This window comes from Zea mays, chromosome 2 (assembly GCF_902167145.1).
Source record: "Zea mays cultivar B73 chromosome 2, Zm-B73-REFERENCE-NAM-5.0, whole genome shotgun sequence".
NCBI classification, from domain to species: domain Eukaryota; kingdom Viridiplantae; phylum Streptophyta; class Magnoliopsida; order Poales; family Poaceae; genus Zea; species Zea mays.
The window spans coordinates 13,527,958-13,551,275 of record NC_050097.1 but is presented as its reverse complement, the minus strand read 5'-3'; the positions used below and the strand labels follow the sequence as shown (position 1 = coordinate 13,551,275).

Here is a 23,318-nt window from a genome sequence, read left to right as displayed (position 1 = left end):
GGTGGATGCTTCCGTCAGATCAGGAATAGCATTTTGTTTCCCAGATAAGGCTTCGAGTGCTTGACTTCACAGGCTCATTCGGATTTGATGCGTCCCTTCGGGTCGGGCCTCATCATTTTCAGTGGACAAGTTCGTCCCACTCGTTGCAATGAAAAGTCCCTGACCCTGACAGATCGTCGCTGACGAAAAAAAATATAGCAGACAGCTATTTTCGATGGCTGATGACTGAATGGTTCAAACGAGCAGATGATCCGAGGACTCCTATTCTCTTTATCATTTACTACAACATGGTACAGGCGTACATCAACGAAACTAACTATACAAAGTTGATTCGCATCATCTGCAAAAAAAAGGCTTCAAAATAGTTGCAGAGCTGCTAACGAAGAATGACAGGATGTTTCTCTTCAGAGAAAATGTCATTCTGATGTCAATGCAGATGCTGCTACAAGGATGTGATTGTATAAATCAGGAATGGATATAGAAGTGCCCAAGTTTTCAGGGAGGAAAACTTGTGTACGAACGAAAATGTAAGACAGGGAATGTTTTGGTGTGTTAGCAGTTTAAGAATGTCAGCAGGGAGTGGAAACCCAACTTCATCTAGAAGGTCCTTCGATCTTCTGCCTCAACTGTTCATAGTTTTGTAGCTCGTCCAGAGAGAGCGACGGTGCGATATCTCCTAACACCTGCGTACAAACACAACAACTTATCTCCACAGCATGCGACCACAAAGGCTATTACTGTGCTTACTCAAAGTGATTTAGAGTTTTACTGTGATAAAATCGTCGATCTCGACAATGACTTCTTCGGCACTGGCGTCATTACTTCTTGAAGGATCGGTTTCGAATGTTTCAACCTAAAAAATACCACACGTAAGATCAACGGAGCAAGGCTAGGAAGAGCCCAACATATGGCGTAACGGGTCGGCAGAAGTACTCACTGATCGCTTTGCTGCATGAAACCATGCATCCGCACACAGCGCGTAAATATCAGCACCAGTGAAGTTTGGTGGACAACGCTGCGCAACTGACAAGAGAGAAACGTTCTTGTGCAGCTTATACTTGCGCGTCTGTGCTTTAAGGATCCTGTATAGAAATCGCAGTGAGATCACAGTTGCGGTGAATTTGGAATTAGCAAACCGAAATAATGACCTTTCCCTGTATGATGCCTCAGTATTTACACCGACATAAAGAAGCTTGTCAAACCGACCAGGGCGAAGAAGGGCAGAATCAAGAAGGTCAGGCCTATTGGTAGCCCCAATAATGAAAAGGTCCTACAATCAATTTTGTCTCCATGTCAAGCGTCGAAGAAATGGCAATTAAAAACAAGTATGACATGGAGTAGGGAAACACCTGGCTGTTGTCACTCAACCCATCGATCTCCACAAGTAACTAGTAGACACGAAAAGGGTGGAAGTGAGAAGACACTGGCCCAGTAATTTAACAGAAGACTTGTGAGAAGTTGTGACACCGCCTCAGGGACGAAGCTAATGATACCTGGGAAACAACCCTGTCCATGACACCGCCAGAATCTGCTGAGGATCCTCGTGCAGGAGCGAGGGAATCAAGCTCATCAAAGAAAATGACACATGGGCGTGCAGACCTAGCCTGAGATTGACAGTGAAAAACTGAAAAAAAAACTATGAACGTTTCACACAATTACATGGCTGTGTAAATTCTGTACCTTCTCAAAAATATCCCGAACATTTTTCTCTGATTCTCCAACATACATGTTTATCAGTTCTGGACCTTTGACGCTAAGAAAGTTCAATGAGCATTCTGTTGCTACTGCTTTCGCAAGTAAAGTCTAGAAGTCCAAGGGACAATTATTTTAGCGATCTCGTGTCATGTTTCTTCTGGATGCACTTGTTATTGGTAGCTAAACAAAAATACAATTGAATCCGGATGAAACCTTTTCAAACCTACCTTCCCTGTTCCTGGAGGTCCATATAGCAGGACACCTGATCGCTTGCGCAATTTAGAAGAAAACAGGTGCTTGTACATCAGAGGCAACTGAAATATCAAGTGAAAGAAAAAGTCAATATCCAGCAAAAGGCCAAAATTGACGAGCCAGCTTCTAGTGCTGAAACTACTGTAGGGGCAAAAACTTGTTTTCACCCATAATTGCGAGTACTATTGGGGCTGTCGATACTTACAGTTGAATCAAGTCCAATTTACCTGAATAGTATCTAGAATAACCTTTTTCACATCCTCTAGCCCACCAACATCCTCCCATTTGACATTAGGAACCTAAAAAACAATTTATTCTCAGAGGCAAGTTAAAATCACTACGTACGATTCATGGCCTATGAGCTGATAGTCCTGAAAGCTAGAATTAAAATGTTTACTTTGGGTGTGCCCAGTGCAGCACGATTCCGTTTCTTGGCTCGTTCCAAGGAAGACATAATATCTTCTTTGCTGAAATGGTGTTCCTCATTTTGAGTGGCAGAAGAGCTTTCTGGAAGGACCTCCGTATGCTTACTGATTGCTTTGCTATCATTCCCTGCTGCAATTTTATGCGCAAAAGACACACCAGCATCTGCGACCAATGCAAGTATGTCCCTGGGCATGAAACCTGACGTTTGCGCTGCTAAATCTTTTAAGAACTTGTCACAAATACTCTGAAAAGTGGAAACGTATAAGTGAGAGGTGAACTATAAGATGGTAAATAAGTTTTGGGCCAAAGAATGACCAAAAGACACCTCATCAGCAACTTTAGGAATGCCTTGAAGTGTCTCAGATATCAGTTTGTTTCTCTGTTCTTCATTCATAGTCTTCATGTCGATCTCATAGCGGAAGCATCTTCTAATTGACTGTTGCATTCCTTCAGAACTGTCCGCAGTTGCAACTAGTATGATTTGAAGAGAGCTTACACATTCAGGCTCCACGAGGTACTGCAAAAAGGTGAGTTAATAATAAGAAATGTGATATATAGAAGGTCTTATATCATTAGATCTCATTAAAGTAAGGAATCCAAACTTACTGAGCTCCCATTTACATCTTTTCCTGGCAGCGAATCCTTAGCAACCCAACGTTGTCCAATGTACTGCTTAATGACAGATTCAATGTTCGATGCAATCCCAGATTGCTCAGACTGTGGACCTTCGTTTGAGGATGCATTCCCAATTGCATCAAAGTGGCGAAGAAGTATTATACAAGGAGAATACCTTCACAAAAAAAAGTTTTTCAAAATAAATGTCAAAGGGGTAAACAACATCACCAGGAGAGTGGGTAAATCTGGAAATATAGTTGTTCCCATAAGAAAACGAAACAAATATAAAGATATTTTCATAACTGAAAACAGGAATAAGTTTAAGCGACATAGAATAAGGGGAAAGATAGAAAAAAGATGAGTACTTCTGAGCTTCTTTAAAGGTAGTTGCAAGTGCAGTAGGTGCCCCACTTTCTGATGATGTCATCAGATCATGACAGCTACACTCGACCACATGCAGACCAAGATGGTTAGCAACATGCCTAACCACTGTGCGCTTTCCACATCCTACAAAGCGGTCGTTTTTTGAGAGTCGAGTTCTGTTGAAGGTTGAGTAGTATGGGAATACACATTTCATGAAGTCATAGTTGAAGTGCACTAACCTGGCGGGCCATATAAAAAAGTGGAAAACTTGATTTTTGGTAAAATATCCGAAGGGCACAATGCTGGTGCAATGACAGATGCTAAATGCTCCACTACTTCACTGTGCAATGGTACTGAATTACCAGAAGAAGCAAAAAAGGAATAAGGGGGGATTGCAGCAGAAGCAGCTCCACCAAGTACAAGGGCTGTTTCATTGCAATTAACACGAAGTATAGGTTCATCTGATGGTTCCATGCCAGTCACCTAACAATTAATTAAAATATCAACAAACAAGCAGCAATCCTATAAAATAGTTACAATTATGAGCAAATGCAGTTAGATATGAGCTATAAGTTCAATCGCCTGTGAAGAACTTATGGACTAAAGTAATTTTAAGTATGAAACATAGGTATACCTTAAAGTAGATCATATTACGGGGATTCAGTTTATTATCCTGCTTATTGCATGCCAGGCAGCAGCTTGAGCCACACTTCCAACTGTTTTGTATACCAAAAACATCTCCTCTTGCTAGGAACCTATCAAACTTAAAGTACTCGTTCAAAGCTTGATCTACCATGTCTTGGTACTCACTTCCTCCAAAGGATGAATTTATCTTTAAAGAAGCAAGCACACCACAATCAGGAATCCTCACAACAGAAACTCGTAAATGCAACGCATATTTAGGCACTTGAGGGCATGGAAGAAGGTCTAAGTGAAGAGAAAGATCACTTCCAGAACTGGCAGTTGCATCCATCTCTTCAGCTCGAGAACAGAACTTGAAAGGCTGCCCTTCTCTTTGAATAAGTAGTTTAAGGCAAGAAACAGGCAATCCCAAGTTGAATGCCAAAAGTGGGCTAACATAACCAACATCTTCATCCATGGATGTAAAACCAGTAGCAGGGAACGTGCGACAAGGTAAGAAGCCCATTGCATGACCAGAGACCACTTGGTCAGTATGTTCTGAGCAGGACTTGTCAAGGGACGGGTTACCAAACAATACTGCTTTGACAATCCTCCCAACATTATTGTCAGTATTCTTGACAAGCACCTGCAGATCAGTAGATGCATATCATATTTCACTAAAATGAACAGAACAGAATCCCACACAGTACCCATTTACCATCTAAGCACGAAAAGCTGCACCTGAATTATGTCAGAGATGAACTTGCTAAGGCCATGTTTGTTTACCCTCTAGATTATATAATCCAGCTTAAATAAGTTAAGGGGCAAACAAACAACACAGATTATTAGGTGGAAGCCTAACCGATCGAATTTCCCAGCACGACTCTCCAATTCGAAACAAATGACAGAAACTAGAGGACTCACAGGAGTACCCGTGACGACCGCGAGCCGTCGGAGAGTGGGGGCAGGGATGCCGACGAAAGACGCGAGCTCCCCGAACTCGGCGCCACCACCTCCGGAGGGGAATCGGAGGACGCCGGCCTTAAGGCGCACCGGCTCCTGCGGCGGTGGCGGCGGGCGATCCCCCGGAAGCGAGTCGAGGAGCGCCTGCGTGGAGGCGAGGACCAGCGGCTTCCTCCGCTGCCGCATCTCCACCATGGCTGCGGCCACCGTGACGGAAAGCCCAGGGGATGGAGCGCAAAAGGCGACCGTGAAGAAGACGGCGCTGGAGTCTGAACTCTGAACAGCGGAAGAGGCAAAGAAGCACAAACAGTTCAGACTTAATTTTTTTTTCTTTTTTCAGAATAATAGTATCTATACTATTAAAAGATTGAAAATTTAGATATATATCATTAACTCATGTGAATTCCAATCATTTCCGATAAAACAATTAGATCCACGATCAGGACACGGCAATTTCCGATGGGCGTACCTTGCGTTGTGGCCGGAGCTGCAGCGGGGGAGTTGGAGCGGTACACCGAAGCTAGAGCGGACGCTGGAGTTGGAGCTGGACATAGGCGGGCGGGGGAAGCTGGGAGCTGGAGCTGGAGCAGTAGCAGTAGGCCGGACGCCGGAGTTGGAGCTGGAGCGCAGCCGCGCCTACGCAGAAGCAGAACGCCGGACGCCGGGAGGCGGGAGCAGTGGATGGCGGGCTGCGGCAGGCGGCGGCCGAGCAGTGGAGAGGCTCTAGGTTGGCTGGTGGGCGCCTGGGCGGTCTCGGCTGCCTGCGGGCTGCGGTAGTGCGGTCAGGGTCAGGGAGACGAGCTTTTTTTTTTTTTGGAACCGTGATATCGTCGATACTGGACTTCTGAAAATAGGTATCTCAAACAGAATAATTAAAATTTTAGTATTATAATTAGTTGAACTTTGGAATTATACGATCTACGACAGATTTAGCCGCAGTAATCCTCGTAATTTTACGGCAGTCCGTTTCTTACCACGGATCCACCACCGCTCCTCTCCCCGAGCGCTGCTCTTCCTCGGGCATCTCCGCCGCGCGGATGGTGATGGTCTCGGGCGGCGTCGCTGTTGGATATTCTTCCTAAGTGGGCAAGTGGCTATTGGGCTGACTGGTGACTGTTGTGTGTTCTTTTTTTTTTACATTCGGCTTACGCGATATAAAAACCGAACCCTAACTCGATAACCGAATAAGTACGATATGTGGATCGAACCCGAAAAACCGACCAATTCGATCTATTCGGGTTCGGATTCGGTTCATGGGGTTTAAAATGCCAAGCCCTACACAGCCTGCCTCGCTTGGTGTCGACCGATCCCATCGGTTTGGGCTGGGCTTGAGCCCAATGTCTTTCTTTGCTAATGGAAATGGTAAATTTGTGTATAACTGTATATCCTCCAAACCAGGAATGAAAAACTTGAGAAGGGGGAGAGAAAAAAAAATGAGCACTGTAGAATTTTGGGTGAGGAAGTGGGCAAGTGGCATATGGTTTTGGCAAAACCTATATTCTGGTACCACATCGCAGCAAACTTTCTCGAGACCATCTATTGCGAAAGTTTGTTCAATTATTGTGTCTTTAACATGTTGCTTCTTTAACAGAGCTGGAAAAGACGTCACTAATACAATAAATAAATAGCACCCTTTACATTGGTTTCGTCTATATTTTCCTTAATAAAAAATGGTTTCGCTTATATATATATACCTTGGTGCACAACGAAGAGTGTGGAGTCTTCGGCTAATTAAATGTGTAGTAGCCAACCAAGACATTCAAGATAAATAGTTTAAGAGCAACTCTAGAAAGATGCTAAAAAAGTTTTTCCAAAACATTATTATTAGGGGCATGTTAAAAAAATAGAGGTGAAATATGGTATATACTCCAACAGTTTCTTCAAACAAATGCTAAAATACAGTAAACTAAGCTAAATTAAAAAAACAAATTCATCTATACTTGTGTGTGTGTGTTTGGGCCTCCGGACCACATTCCTACATGCTACCTCTATTGGTCTATCATGTTGATCGTTTATATTTTGGTGGTTTGCTATTTAACACTGCCATGTTGAGGTGAGTATCACTTGCAAGAAGCTACATGTTTTAGATTACCGTGATCCTGTGTCAAACTCTACAAGTATTTGATTATAATTTAAACTATGTCGTGGCAACGACTGAAATCATACAATTCAATGCCTTCAAGGAAGTCTGAAACATACCGTTTGGCGGCACAAATGATCCAGCAAGGCCGTCACTGCGTTCGAAGAAGGAAGATGCACTTGGATCCGAGTTCCTACTACCAGCAAAGTTCCTGCCTTCAAAGAAGATGTCTCCACCGTCACGGTCGTCAGCTCCATCACCGGCCATCTACCACGAAGAGTTCCTAATGCCGACGGAGACCCTTTCCAGCAAGGCGCACTGTCCCAGCGTGATTGAGCTAAGGGATTTCGGGCAGCAGCCCTTGTCGGGAGCATATCATCTGCCGTGCCTGCCTCCTCTCGGATCAACAATGCCCAGCGCTGCTTTCGCACTGCCACCTAGGCCTGCTAATGGCAAAAAATCCAATCCACTCCCACCCATACCCAAATCTAATTACTTTGATATCCATCCCACACCCAACCAAAAAATACTAGAGGGAAGTTAAACCCAACCCATCCAATAACATTATTGATCCCAAACCAACCCGTAATTGGGTGGAAACCCATGGAAAACCCGTGGGTTTAGCTTATTGTCTCACATCAAGCCAACTGCATACACATTTTAAAAATCACATTTTAAAGCAGTAAAATAATTCAAATGAAAAAGTTTTCAACTACAAATTTGTATAACTCATCATGATGTACATTTTATATTTTGAACATTTCTTCATATGATAAACTAAAAATATATTTGTTCATAAAACCTATATCTCTCTCATAGTTTATGGAACTACGAGAGATATGTATAGAATTTGTGCATATTGTTAGAACTATCATGTGAGATGAACAAATGATCAAACAACCAAAATAAACTTTGTAGATCGTAAAAAGTTATAGAAGTTTGTAGTTGACAACTTTTTTATTTGAAGTCATATTGTCAACGAAAACTATGCCTGAATTTAAAAAATTTAAAATTTGAATTTTGAAAACAACCTCGAAATAAAAAACCACCAACATGAAAGTTGTAGGTATTGAAGAGTTATGAAACTTTGTAGTTGACAATGTTTTGGTTTGAAATCATCTTGCCATGCAAAACTATGTTTGAATTTTGAATTTTTCAAACTACCTCGGATGGAAAAACCACCAAAATAAAAGTTGTAGGTCTTGCAATGTTATGAAACTTTGTAATTGTCAACTTTTTTATTTGAAATCATCTTATAATTGAAAAATTCGTGTGAAGTTTTCAAATTTAAAATTCAAATTTTGTAAACGGTCTCGGACGTAGAAACTATTAAAATAGAATTTGTAGATATCAAAAAGTTATACAACTTTATAGTTGGTCATATTTTTTAAATAAAATGGTACTGATAAAATGATATAGTATAGTGTGTTGTGTGTGACTAAAGAAATCAAAGACTTCTCTAAACCTGAAATAAAATGGTACTGATTAAGGTGGTAGTCTGATTGGTGAATACCCATGGAAACTCATACCTATACAAATCCATCTATACCCATGTGTATCCACCATTTTGACCCGCAATATAAAATAAACCCACCCAACCCAACCCGTTAATAATTAAACCCATCACAAACCCACCAAAACAAAACCATTTCTTAAACCCACCTAAAATACCCATTTATACCCACCCCATTTGCAGGCCTACTGCCACCAGACGCGGTCGGCGGCTAATTTGGTAGCACATATATGAAACTAGTGTGTTTGAAAAAAAAGGTCTTGTTCGTTTGTACTGAATTGGTGGGTCGGAACAATTCCTAATCGGATTGCTTTTCTAATTTATATAAACTTTGATTAGCTGGAACGATTCCGGGTGCAATTCGACACAAACAAACAAGGCCTAAATCGATTCAGATGCCCGGGTCGGGTCTTTGTCTGGATTTGTGGTTGGACTAAACCGCCACATGGTTTAATGGTTAGTAAACGGTAGTGCCCTGTTTCCGCCACATGGTTTATGTGTACTAGCCCCGTGCCCGCATAAAAAACAATATAAAAAACCGGGCTATGGTTGAAAGACCCGAGCGACTCAACGAAACGCGGGTACTCCGTCCCAATCAACTGGCATGCATTCCGACCGCTTCGCACGTTGACAGCTCGCCACCGCTATATATCCGCACCCCGATCCTTGATGAGCCCTTGACCGAGCTGCTTGCACTACTGCAGGTGATGATCCTGTTACATGATGTAAGCAGTTATTACTGTACTAGTCGCATGAAACGAATGGTCATGGGACGTGTCCCTTCGCACGTTCTCCACTTTCACATCTCTTCGCATGTGTCTTCGCATGCGCCCATGACTAACGTGAACAAGCTCCAAGGCTTTCATGCCCGAGCCAAACACCCACCCACGCTGGGCACGACGCCGATGACCCTCTTGGCCCGGCAACTCGATCCCGAGGCATCCCCTACGATAGAGCTCTAATCAAAGATACAAGGAGTACCGGTGACTCACCACGCCTTCAGTGCTCGCGCAAGATCAGTCGGAATCAACATGGATTGGACGGCCAGCGGTGGAGCTGTCCACGGCTGCGTTCTGCGGCGACGTGGCCCTGTTCCGAGCAGCAGACCCCGGTAAAATTAGGGAACTCACCTCGGTGAGCATCACTGCCACGTAGGCACCTCAGAACAAGCCTTACTTGGGTTGCAACTGCTCCAACTGCGCTGGCCACAGTGAGGTGAGACATCTGCGGCTGTGGTCATGGACACATGAGGACAGCATACATAGCTTTGGAACTGACCAACTAAGAGACTGAGGAGAGGGTTAGCATCACCATGAGCACAAGAATCACCACATCCTCACTGTGGTCATCGGTTAGAGCTTAAGGCAGGAGAGAAACTCTACTAGACTATGCCCTTTAAGCAGCTGAACTATGGGATATGCCCCTGCACTTGTCAAAAACTCAGTGTGCATGTACTCCCAGGGCGCCAGCAGCACATGGACACACCTACGTGGCTGTCATGCTCAAGTTCACAGACACAGCAAGGAACACAGAACTTAGTCCCCTTCTCCAGCCAAAATATCACATGACATACAATACACAAATATCAGCCTGGTCCAACAAGCAGATAAGAACACCGAGGGCAGACTCAAATGAATCTAAAAATGATATTTACTGCAGGGAAAACTGGATGTAGTGTAACAAAATTCTAGAATGAGATCTTAAAAATAAGGTATGAACCAGATAGGGACAAAGTGGCAAGGTAAGATGTACTGTACTTTGTACGGGCGTCGTCGTCGTCAGAAGAAATCGAACCAGGCCTGGAGCACGAGCAGGAGCGTGAGGGGCAGAAGCCTCTCAGGCCCAGCCGCGTACCACAGCAAGGCGCCCGCGGCGCGGCGGACGAGAACGGGAGGCCGCGCGCCTGGCGCCCGCACGCCGTACATGACCAGCAGCAGGCCGGCGGACATGAGCCCGAACGCCAGGGTGACTTGCCACGTGGTGAAGAGGTCGAGAGGCGTGCCGCAGACGGTGGGCAGGAGGTACGACATGGCGGTGGCCACGGCAGCGAGCCCGGTGCCGGCGAAGTCGGCGCGCCCGTTTCCCGCGCGGTCCATGCGCTCGTACGTCCCGGAGCGTCGGCGTGCGGCTGGCTGACGGCACGCTGGTGGCGGTGGGCACTCCTCCACACCTGCGGCTGCGGCTGATTGTTTTCCGGAACGGCCGCGATGCTCGAAGGCTCGAAGCGCAGCGCAGTGCAGTGCAGCCATTGGACTCGATCAAGGCTGCATATATATACCATCACCAGCTGGGGAATGCAGTTTCGTAGAATTAGCACGGAAATTGTACTTGCCAGGTGAAGTGTCTAGGAAGATGTACCCTGCTTGTCGAATGCGTGTAGAGTACATTTTTCTTTTGTTGCAATGCGTCTCGATCCATGGAGCGCGGATTGGAAATCGATTCTGTGTGGACAGTTGAAAGCGTATGCTCAATTTTCAAGGGATGATTGCAGGACCTACAGTACTTGTGGTTTCCGGCAAACAGTGATGATGATGCGATGCACACCTGCACAAGTTGCAGGAAAGTCTCTACTGCAACTGCTGCAGTCTGATGGTTGATGACATGCCCGTTTCTGTTGAAATTTAAATAAAATACAACTGACCCCGTGTCTGAGCAGTAGTAGCACACTAGCACGCTTCTCAAATCTCAAGTTCTCAATTCAACACCCCGTCTCCGTTGGTGGCATTCTGCCTAATAACGCGTTGATTCGTAGCGCGATTAGTTTCTTTTATTAACTTGAATAAAAAAATCTTGCATGGTTCGTTCCTCAGTGGACGGACGGACGGACAGTAGGTTCTAGCTCCTCACCTAAGTTCAGCAATTTCAGTGAATGAACTCCTATATTGTGGCACTTTTTAGTTTTCTTGGCAATTTTTTATTAACTTGGTGAACATTTGAACGGTGCAGGTTGCATTTGAAAGTTGAAACCCATGCTGTTTTGCTTCTACCCTCCTGAAACTAAATAGTGCCAGTTTGTGACTACCGGACAGTCCGGACTAGCTAGTGTGTGTGACAGACTGACAGGTACATCTCTGGATGGGGCAGAAAATGACAGTGTTTGACTAAACACAAAAAAGGACAGTGTTGTGATAAAATGTGTACCAGTTGGTAGAGCTGTTCAAAAGGGCAACGTGAAAAAAAATATGTCTGAGCCCAGGTTCGAACTGGGGACCTTTAGTGTGTGAGACTAACGTGATAACCAACTACACCACCCAGACATTGTGACGAGAGGCGATCCATTACTTAATATGTTTGTTGTCTGCATAAGTGCTATGTTACACCATCTCAGTCAGCTGGCTGTCGGATCACCCTAAGGCCGAGCTCCAGCTTGACATGCGTGAACCACCACAAGGCTGTATCAGTCAGAGACGGAGAGACATGTGGTACTCCGTGTTCTGCAAGATGTGAGTTGAATGTGTGTTAGGCAATAGAGCAAAGGTTGTTGCGGTAGTTATCGTCAATGATGAGCTAAGCTAATCTTCTATTGTCATTTTAGAGATGTTCTAGAAACCGATACATTACCCTAAATAGAGTTTCATCCAGATTAGTAGATAAGACACCATATAAGATATGAATCGAGAAACGTCCTGGACTACATTGACACCAAATTTGGTCAATTATTAGTTTTTGGCAACAATTTCGGATAACATTTAGTCAACACTGAAACCGATTTCATCACGGAGTTAACCGAATACTTGCGACGGAAGCGCGTGGGCCACTTGGGTCACTGCACAGCTACAAATGTAGGAGTAATTATTGGCCAACACATATACACCATGCTGGATTTGCAAGAATCATGTAGCACATGGCACCATAAACATACCACTAAAGTTTCGGTAACACCAAACCACCCGTACGGATACAACATAATTGGGCCCTACAAATTTCATGTTTATAGATCTGGGAATGCTGCCCACAAGTTTTTAGTATGTAACTCGCATAACTTCTTTTTACAGCTGTTCCCCCACCGATGGCAAACTATGACGTTTGCTCTATGCACCTTTTGGCTCGGGAGATCGTTTTAAGTCACATCATCCTCGTCCAAGGATTCCTCGCCATCGTCAGCTTTCTTGATGGCCTACAGATCACCTGTTGGTAGCTTCCATGAAAGCCTAATTACCTGCATTAATGTACAAAACCAACTGTAACCACCAATTCCAAGCATAGACAAGCACCAAACAAGTACTATAAAAATACAATCAGCCAGGCAAACATTACATCAGGGTGAATGCAAATTGTCCTAGACTAGAGAACATATGGGACGATTGATGATCATGAAGTAGAAAGACTGTACGGAAACACAGTTAATCAGTGTTTCTTTTCTCACACAATTGGTTCTATAGATAATGAAGGCGCCATGCACATCACTGATGAAATCCATGAACATCGGAAACAGAAGATACACCATTTGTGCATCATTTTTTTGTGCATGCTAGCTCTTACATAAGATCTACACGATACAACATGAGCATGACTTCCCAATGGAATCAAGTCTAGTTGTGTATATGGAGATTAGAAATAACATGTTCTACAAATAATATTCCCAGCTCTTTGTTCAACATTTTATGGACACGCGACACCAGATGGCAACTTTTGATCCATTCAGACACTATACCAGTGTCGACACATTTCAGCGATCCAATGCTTTTTTATATAGGAAATGAAAATAATTACCACATGGTCAAGATGATTGAAGGCACTTGATTGAGCAATGCGTTTGATTTCTTCAGCATCACCTTCCTCATAAGCAGACAATAGCTTTGTTGTGCATCGATTCTGTCCGCTATTGAGGAAGGCTTGAACCCTGTTAAACGACTTTACTTTACGCTTCATGGTTTGATGGGGGCAAAATAGCACATGGCACAAATATTGTTAGACAAAATTCACCGATGTACAACTTACTCTGAGCAGTCATTGTAGCATTTTTGAGCTTGCTGAAAATCATGTGCGTAAAGATAGATGATGATCGCACTCAGATAGGCCTGAATGCCAGAAACAAATTTTGGATCAGACAAGTTTTGTGTTGAAGACATAAATGACTAAGCAATTTTGTTTTCAAGACATGATCACAGATAAAGCTGCAAGATACAAATATAATGCGCTAATTTGTAAAATGATCTATTCAATAATACACATGTAGTTTTTGAATAAATATATAAGCAATTTCAGTTATTAGTTAGAAAAAAAATTACCTTGCATTGGCTATTGATGGCATTGCACTTATCAGCAGCTGAACCAAGTCTTAAAAACAAAGCAGCAACATCTGAATATCTGTCCAACAGACAAACATGGGGGTGAATTGTAAGATGGTCATGTTAGTTACTTGCAATGCTACATGATAAGAACATACAAATCTATCAGTATACACGATTCCAAGGTGTTAGGTTCAGAAGTGTATATTCAAAACATTTTCTGTTTGTCTTTCTTTGTTTAAAAGTTCACTTACTTCACATGTAAGAACAATGAAGAATGAACAAAAAATGTTCCAAGGAAATCATGAATGAGATAGCACATAGATGAAAATGTGAGGCTATACATCGAAATTAATATAAGCAAGCATTAAAGTGATCTTACTTTTCCATCTTGATATACAAAGCTGCTGCGACACGGTACAAGTCAAAAGCCATATGTTCCTTCCCATCTTCTTCTAGAACTGAACAAGCCTCATCATACATTTTGATAGCTTATTCTGGAGATTTCTCCTCCAATGCACTGAATTCATCATAATACAATGTTTAGAACATAAGCATCCATAATGTCACAACTGTAGAAGGTGAGATTTAAATTTACCTGGTGATAGTCGCCTAGAGGGGGGGGGTGAATAGGGCGAAACTGAAATTTACAAATATAAACACAACTACAAGCCGGGTTAGCGTTAGAAATAAAAACGAGTCCGCGAGAGAGGGTGCAAAACAAATCACAAGCAAATAAGGAGTGTGGCACAATGATTTGTTTTACCGAGGTTCGGTTCTTGCAAACCTACTCCCCGTTGAGGAGGCCACAAAGGCCGGGTCTCTTTCAACCCTTCCCTCTCTCAAACGGTCCCTCGGACCGAGTGAGCTTCTCTTCTCAAATCACTTGGGAATCAAACTTCCCGCAAGGACCACCACACAATTGGTGTCTCTTGCCTCAATTACAAGTGAGTGTTTGATCACAAGAAAGAATGTCAAAGAAAAGAAGCGATCCAAGCGCAAGAGCTCAAATGAACACTACAAGTCACTCTCTCTAGTCACTAAAGCTTTGTGTGGAGTTGGGAGAGGATTTGATCTCTTTGGTGTGCTTTGCAATGAATGCTAGCTCTTGTATAGTGGTTGGAAGCTGGAAAACTTGGATGCCATGAATGATGGGGTGGTTGGGGTATTTATAGCCCCAACCACCAAACATGACCGTTGGTGGAGGCTGTCTGTCGTATGGTGCACCGGACAGTCCGGTGCACACCGGACATGTCCGGTGCACCAGCCACGTCATCAAACCGTTGGATGCCGACCGTTGGAGTTCTGACTTCTGGGCCAGCATGGATGTCCGGTGGCGCACCGGACATGTACTGTAGAGTGTCCGGTGCGCCAGCATTGGCGTGCCTGACGCCTGCGCGCTCTGGCGCGCATTTATTGCTGTTGCAGGAGACCGTTGGCGCGGAGTAGCCGTTGCCCCGCAGTTACACCAGACAGTTCGGTGTACACCGGACATGTCCGGTGAATTATAGCGGAGCAGCCGTTATGATTTCCCGAGGCTGCCAAGTTCCAGAGTCGCGTCTTCTTGGAGCACCGGACACTGTCCGGTGTACACCGGACAGTCTGGTGAATTATAGCGCGCCGGCTTCTGAAAATTCCCGAGGCTGAGGAGTTCTGCGCGAGGTCCCCCGGTGCACAGGACACTGTCCGGTGCGCCACCGGACAGTCCGGTGCGCCAGACCAGAAAGCCTTTCGGGATGCCTTTAGCTCTTTATTTTGAACCCAACTTTGGTCTTTTGAATTGGCTTGTTGTGAACCTTTGACACCTGTATAACTTATACACTTAGAGCAAACTAGTTAGTCCAATTGTTTGTGTTGGGCAATTCAACCACCAAAATTAATTAGGGACTAGGTGAAAGCCTAATTCCCTTTCAATCTCTCCCTTTTTGGTGATTGATGCCAACACAAACCAAAGCAAATATAGAAGTGCATAATTGAACTAGTTTGCATAACGTAAGTGCAAAGGTTGCTTGGAATTGAGCCAATATAAATACTTACAAGATATGCATGGATTGCTTCTTCATTTTTAACATTTTGGACCACGCTTGCACCACATGTTTTGTTTTTTGCAAATTCTTTTGTAAATCTTTTTCAAAGTTCTTTTGCAAATAGTCAAAGGTAAATGAATAAGATTTTACGAAGCATTTTCAAGATTTGAAATTTTCTCCTCCTGTTTCAAATGCTTTTCCTTTGACTAAACAAAACTCCCCCTAAATGAGATCCTCCTCTTAGTGTTCAAGAGGGTTTTGATATATCCTTTTTGAAATACTACTTTCTCCCCTTTTTGAACACAATAAGATACCAATTGAAAATACTCTTTTGAAAAACTAAGTTTTTGAAATTGGTGGTGGTGCGGTCCTTTTGCTTTGGGCTCATACTCTCTCCCCCTTTGGCATGAATCGCCAAAAACGGAATCATTAGAGCCCTCGAAGTACTTTCTTCCCCTTTGGTCATAAATAAATGAGTTAAGATTATACCAAAGACGAAGTCCTTTTGCTTTCTCCCCCAAAGATGGAGAGTGACTCGGAGTGACGGCGAAGGATGAGTTTCGGAGTGGAAGCCTTTGTCTTCGCCGAAGACTCCAATTCCCTTTCAATACACCTATGACTTGGTTTGAAATAGACTTGAAAAGCACATTAGTCATAGCATATGAAAGAGACATGATCAAAGGTATATAAAAGAGCTATGTGTACAAGTTAGCGAAAGAAATTGCGCGAATCAAGAATATTAAGCTCATGCCTAAGTTTGTTAAAAGTTTGTTCATCAAGAGGCTTGGTAAAGATATCGGCTAATTGATCTTTAGTGTTGATGTAAGAAATCTCGATATCTCCCTTTTGTTGGTGATCCCTAAGAAAATGATACCGAATGGCTATGTGTTTAGTGCGGCTATGCTCGACGGGATTATCCGCCATCTTGATTGCACTCTCATTATCACATAGCAAAGGGACTTTGGTTAATTTGTAACCGTAGTCCCGCAGGGTTTGCCTCATCCAAAGCAATTGCGCGCAACAATGGCCTGCGGCAATGTACTCGGCTTCGGCGGTGGAAAGAGCGACCGAATTTTGCTTCTTTGAAGCCCAAGACACCAAGGATCTTCCCAAGAACTGGCAAGTCCCCGATGTGCTCTTTCTTTTGATTTTACACCCCGCCCAATCGGCATCCGAATAACCAATCAAATCAAATGTGGATCCCCTAGGATACCAAAGCCCAAACTTAGGAGTATAAGCCAAATATCTCAAGATTCGTTTTACGGCCATAAGGTGAGCTTCCTTAGGGTCGGCTTGGAATCTTGCACACATGCATACGGAAAGCATAATATCCGGTCGAGATGCACATAAATAGAGTAAAGAACCTATCATCGACCGATATACCTTTTGATCCACGGACTTACCTCCCGTGTCGAGGTCGAGATGCCCATTAGTTCCCATGGGTGTCTTGATGGGCTTGGCATCCTTCATCCCAAACTTGTTTAGAATGTCTTGAGTATACTTTGTTTGGCTAATGAAGGTGCCCTCTTGGAGTTGCTTCACTTGAAATCCTAGAAAATACTTCAACTCCCCCATCATAGACATCTCGAATTTTTGTGTCATGATCCTACTAAATTCTTCACATGTAGATTCGTTAGTAGACCCAAATATAATATCATCAACATAAATTTGGCATACAAACAAATCATTGTCAAGAGTTTTAGTGAATAAAGTAGGATCGGCCTTGCCGACTTTGAAGCCATTAGCGATAAGGAAATCTCTAAGGCATTCATACCATGCTCTTAGGGCTTGCTTGAGCCCATAAAGCGCCTTAGAGAGCCTATAAACATGGTTAGGGTACTCACTATCTTCAAAGCCGGGAGGTTGCTCAACGTAGACCTCTTCCTTGATTGGTCCATTGAGGAAGGCACTTTTCACGTCCATTTGATAAAGCTTGAAGCCATGGTAAGTAGCATAGACTAATAATATGCGAATTGACTCAAGCCTAGCTACGGGTGCATAGGTTTCACTGAAATCCAAACCTTCGACTTGGGAGTATCCCTTGGCCACAAGTCGAGCTTTGTTCCTTGTCACCACACCATGCTCATCTTGCTTGTTGCGGAAGACCCATTTGGTTCCTACAACATTTTGATTAGGACGTGGAACTAAATGCCATACCTCATTCCTAGTGAAGTTGTTGAGCTCCTCTTGCATTGCCACCATCCAATCCGAATCTTGGAGTGCTTCCTCTACCCTGTGTGGCTCAATAGAGGAAACAAAAGAGTAATGCTCACAAAAATGTGCAACACGAGATCTAGTAGTTACCCCCTTATGAATGTCGCCGAGGATGGTGTCGACGGGATGATCTCGTTGGATTGCTTGGTGGACTCTTGGGTGTGGCGGCCTTTGTTCTTCATCCTCCTTGTCTTGATCATTTGCATCTCCCCCTTGATCATTGCCGTCATCTTGAGGTGGCTCATTTGCTTGATCTTCTACTTCATCAACTTGAGCTTCATCCTCATTTTGAGTCGGTGGAGATGCTTGCGTGGAGGAGGATGGTTGATCTTGTGCATTTGGAGGCTCTTCGGATTCCTTAGGACACACATCCCCAATGGACATGTTCCTTAGCGCGATGCATGGAGCCTCTTCATTACCTATCTCATCAAGATCAACTTGCTCTACTTGAGAGCCGTTAGTCTCATCAAACACAACATCACAAGAAACTTCAACTTGTCCAGTGGACTTGTTAAAGACTCTATATGCCCTTGTGTTTGAATCATATCCTAGTAAAAAGCCTTCTACAGTCTTAGGAGCAAACCTTCGACTTGGGAGTATCCCTTGGCCACAAGTCGAGCTTTGTTCCTTGTCACCACACCATGCTCATCTTGCTTGTTGCGGAAGACCCATTTGGTTCCTACAACATTTTGATTAGGACGTGGAACTAAATGCCATACCTCATTTCTAGCGAAGTTGTTGAGCTCCTCTTGCATCGCCACCACCCAATCCGAATCTTGGAGTGCTTCCTCTACCCTGTGTGGCTCAATAGAGGAAACAAAGGAGTAATGCTCACAAAAATGTGCAATACGAGATCTAGTAGTTACCCCCTTATGAATGTCGCCGAGAATGGTGTCGACGGGGTGATCTCGTTGAATTGCTTGGTGGACTCTTGGGTGTGGCGGTCTTTGTTCTTCATCCTCCTTGTCTTGATCATTTGCATCTCCCCCTTGATCATTGCCGTCATCTTGAGGTGGCTCATTTGCTTGATCTTCTATTTCATCAACTTGAGCTTCAACCTCATTTTGAGTCGGTGGAGATGCTTGCGTGGAGGAGGACGGTTGATCTTGTGCATTTGGAGGCTCTTCGGATTCCTTAGGACACACATCCCCAATGGACATGTTCCTTAGCGCGATGCATGGAGCCTCTTCATTACCTATCTCATCAAGATCAACTTGCTCTACTTGAGAGCCGTTAGTCTCATCAAACACAACATCACAAGAAACTTCAACTTGTCCAGTGGACTTGTTAAAGACTCTATATGCCCTTGTGTTTGAATCATATCCTAGTAAAAAGCCTTCTACAGTCTTAGGACCAAATTTAGATTTTCTACCTCTTTTAATAAGAATAAAACATTTGCTACCAAAGACTCTAAAATATGAAATATTGGGCTTTTTACCGGTTAGGAGTTCATAAGACGTCTTCTTGAGGATTCGGTGTAGATATAACCGGTTGATGGCGTAGCAGGCGGTGTTGACCGTCTCGGCCCAAAACCGATCCGAAGTCTTGTACTCATCAAGCATGGTCCTTGCCATGTCCAATAGAGTTCGATTCTTCCTCTCCACTACACCATTTTGTTGTGGCGTGTAGGGAGAAGAGAACTCATGCTTGATGCCCTCCTCCTCAAGGAAGCCTTCAATTTGTGAGTTCTTGAACTCCGTCCCGTTGTCGCTTCTAATTTTCTTGATCCTTAAGTCGAACTCATTTTGAGCTCGTCTCAAGAATCCCTTTAAGGTTTCTTGGGTTTGAGATTTTTCCTGCAAAAAGAACACCCAAGTGAAGCGAGAATAATCATCCACTATTACAAGACAATACTTACTCCCGCCGATGCTTATGTAAGCAATCAGGCCGAATAGATCCATGTGGAGTAGCTCAAGCGGCCTGTCGGTCGTCATGATGTTCTTGTGTGGATGATGGGCACCAACTTGCTTTCCTGCTTGGCATGCGCTACAAATCCTGTCTTTCTCAAAATGTACATTGGTTAGTCCTAAAATGTGCTCTCCTTTTAGAAGCTTATGAAGATTCTTCATCCCAACATGGGCTAGTCGGCGGTGCCAGAGCCAACCCATGTTAGTCTTAGCAATTAAGCAAGTGTCGAGTTCAGCTCTATCAAAATCTACCAAGTATAGCTGACCCTCTAACACTCCCTTAAATGCTATTGAATCGTCACTTCTTCTAAAGACAGTGACACCTACATCAGTGAAAAGACAGTTGTAACCCATTTTGCATAATTGAGATACAGAAAGCAAATTGTAATCTAAAGAATCAACAAGAAAAACATTGGAAATGGAATGGTCAGGAGATATAGCTATTTTACCAAGACCTTTGACCAAACCTTGATTTCCATCCCCGAATGTAATCGCTCGTTGGGGATCTTGGTTTTTCTCATAGGAGGAGAACATCTTCTTCTCCCCTGTCATATGGTTTGTGCACCCGCTGTCGAGTATCCAACTTGAGCCCCCGGATGCATAAACCTACAAAACAATTTTAGTTCTTGACTTTAGGTACCCAAACGGTTTTGGGTCCTTTGGCATTAGAAACAAGAACTTTGGGTACCCAAACACAAGTCTTGGAGCCCTTGTGTTTGCCCCCAACAAACTTGGCAACTACTTTGCCGGATTTGTTAGTCAAAACATAAGATGCATCAAAAGTTTTAAATGAGAGACTATGTTCATTTGATGCACTAGGAGTTTTCTTCTTAGGCAACTTAGCATGGGTTGGTTGCCTAAAACTAGATGTCTCACCCTTATACACAAAAGCATGGTTAGGGCCAGAGTGAGACTTCCTAGAGTAAATTCTCCTAATCTTGCTCTCGGGATAACCGGCAGGGTACAAAATGTAACCCTCGTTATCCTGAGGCATGGGAGCCTTGCCCTTTACAAAATTAGACAATCTCTTAGGAGGGGCACTAAGTTTGACATTGTCTCCCCTTTGGAAGCCAATGCCATCCTTGATGCCAGGGCGTCTCCCATTATAGAGCATACTTCTAGCAAATTTAAAATTTTCATTTTCTAAGTTATGCTCGGCAATTTTAGCATCTAATTTTGCTATATGATCATTTTGTTGTTTAATTAAAGACATGTGATCATGAATAGCATTAATATCAACATCTCTACATCTAGTACAAATAGATACATGCTCAACGATAGATGTAGAGGGTTTGCAAGATTTTAGTTCTACAACCTTAGCATGTAGTATATCATTTTCACTTCTAAGGTTAGAAATAGTAACATTGCAAACATCAAAATCTTTAGCCTTAGCAAGCAATTTTTCATTCTCAATTCTAAGGCTAGCAAGAGAAATGTTCAATTCTTCAATCCTAGCAAGTAAATCATTATCTCTAGAATTGGTAATTGAAACATTACAAACATGAGAGTCAACCTTAGCTAACAAATTAGCATTTCATTTCTAAGGTTGTCTATTGTCTCATGGCAAGTGCTTAGCTCACTAGATAATTTTTCACATTTCTCAATTTCTAGAGCATAAGCATTTTTAACTTTAACATGCTTTTTGTTTTCCTTGATTAGGAAGTCCTCTTGGGAGTCCAAGAGATCATCCTTCTCATGGATGACACTAACCAATTCATTTAATTTCTCTTTTTGTTGCATGTTTAAGTTGGCAAAAAGGGTATGCAAATTATCTTCCTCATCACTAGCATTATCATCACTAGAGGACTCATATCTAGTGGAGGTTTTAGATTTAACCTTCTTCTTCTTGCCGTCCTTTGCCATGAGGCACTTGTGGTCGACGTTGGGGAAGAGAAGTCCCTTGGTGACGGCGATGTTGGCGGCGTCCTCGTCGTCGGAGGAGTCGCTAGAGCTTTCGTTGGAGTCCCACTCTCGACAAACATGGGCATCGCCGCCCTTCTTCTTGTAGTATCTCTTCTTCTACTTTCTTCTCCCCTTCTTATCATCGCCCCTGTCACTGTCACTAGAAATAGGACATTTAGCTATAAAGTGACCGGGCTTACCACACTTGTAGCAAACCTTCTTGGAGCGGGGCTTGTAATCCTTCCCCCTCCTTTGCTTGAGGATTTGCCGAAAGCTTTTGATGACAAGCGCCATCTCCTCGTTGTCGAGCTTTGAGGCGTCGATTGGTTGTCTACTCGATGTAGACTCCTCCTTCTTCTCCTCCATCGCCTTAAATGCGACCGGTTGTGCCGCGGATGTGAAGGGATCGTCTAGCTCGTTGATCTTCTTCGAGCCCTTGATCATATACTCAAAGCTCACAAAATTCCCGATTACTTCCTCGGGAGTCATTAGTGTATATCTTGGGTTGCCACGAATTAATTGAACTTGAGTAGGGTTAAGGAAAATAAGAGATCTTAGAATAACCTTAACCACCTCGTGGTCATCCCACTTTTTGCTCCCGAGGTTGCGCACTTGGTTCACCAAGGTTTTGAGCCGGTTGTACATGTCTTGTGGCTCCTCCCCTTGGCGAAGACGGAAGCGACCGAGCTCCCCCTCGATCGTTTCCCGCTTGGTGATCTTGGTGAGTTCATCACCCTCGTGCACGGTCTTGAGTAAGTCCCAAAGCTCCTTTGCACTCTTCAACCCTTGCACCTTGTTATATTCCTCTCTACTTAGAGAGGCAAGGAGTATGGTTGTGGCTTGGGAGTTGAAGTGCTCGATTTGGGCCACTTCATCCTCATCATAGTCTTCATCCCCTACGGATGGTACCTGTGCACCAAACTCAACAACATCCCATATACTTTTGTGGAGTGAGGTTAGATGAAATCGCATTAAATCACTCCACCTAGCGTAATCTTCACCATCAAAAGTTGGTGGTTTGCCTAATGGGATGGAAAGTAAAGGTGTATGTTTAGAAATGCGAGGGTAGCGTAGGGGAATCTTACTATACTTCTTGCGCTCTTGGCGCTTAGAAGTGACGGACGCCGCGTCGGAGCCGGAGGTGGATGTCGATGAAGAATCGGTCTCGTAGTAGACCACTTTCCTCATCCTCTTTTTCTTGTCCCCACTCCGTTGCGGCTTGTGAGAGGAAGACTTCTCCTTCTTCTCTTTGTGTGAAGAAGATTTCTTCTCCTTCCCTTTGGAGGAGTCTTTCTTCTCCTTCCTCTTGGTGCGAAAAGCCCACTACAAGCCACGGGAGCACCGGCGAAAAGCCCACTACAAGCCACGGGAGCACTTCATCGGGAGAGTCCCGCACCAAGAGGAAGGAGAAGAAAGACTCCTCCAAAGGGAAGGAGAAGAAATCTTCTTCACACAAAGAGAAGAAGGAGAAGTCTTCCTCTCACAAGCCGCAACGGAGTGGGGACAAGA

General features: G+C 43.8%; 1 long non-coding RNA gene, 1 other non-coding gene and 1 pseudogene across 3 annotated transcripts; all 3 read right to left on the bottom strand.

Annotated features, from left to right (window-relative positions):
- Window positions 1-8,851: 8,851 nt before the first annotated feature.
- On the bottom strand, window positions 8,852-9,889 carry LOC103645997 (uncharacterized). Its single transcript, NR_157403.1, has 4 exons — window positions 9,840-9,889; window positions 9,705-9,758; window positions 9,521-9,617; window positions 8,852-9,241 (listed from the first exon to the last, which is right to left on the bottom strand). It is a non-coding gene; the product is annotated as an uncharacterized lncRNA (long non-coding RNA).
- Window positions 9,890-11,711: 1,822 nt separating this feature from the next.
- TRNAV-CAC (transfer RNA valine (anticodon CAC)) lies at window positions 11,712-11,785 on the bottom strand. The gene has a single exon. It is a non-coding gene; the product is annotated as a tRNA-Val (tRNA).
- Window positions 11,786-12,367: 582 nt separating this feature from the next.
- On the bottom strand, window positions 12,368-14,200 carry LOC103645996 (uncharacterized; annotated as a pseudogene). Its single transcript, NR_157402.1, has 5 exons — window positions 14,142-14,200; window positions 13,760-13,838; window positions 13,470-13,549; window positions 13,242-13,371; window positions 12,368-12,687 (listed from the first exon to the last, which is right to left on the bottom strand). The product of NR_157402.1 is annotated as an uncharacterized protein (transcript).
- Between the last annotated feature and the right edge of the window lie 9,118 nt (window positions 14,201-23,318).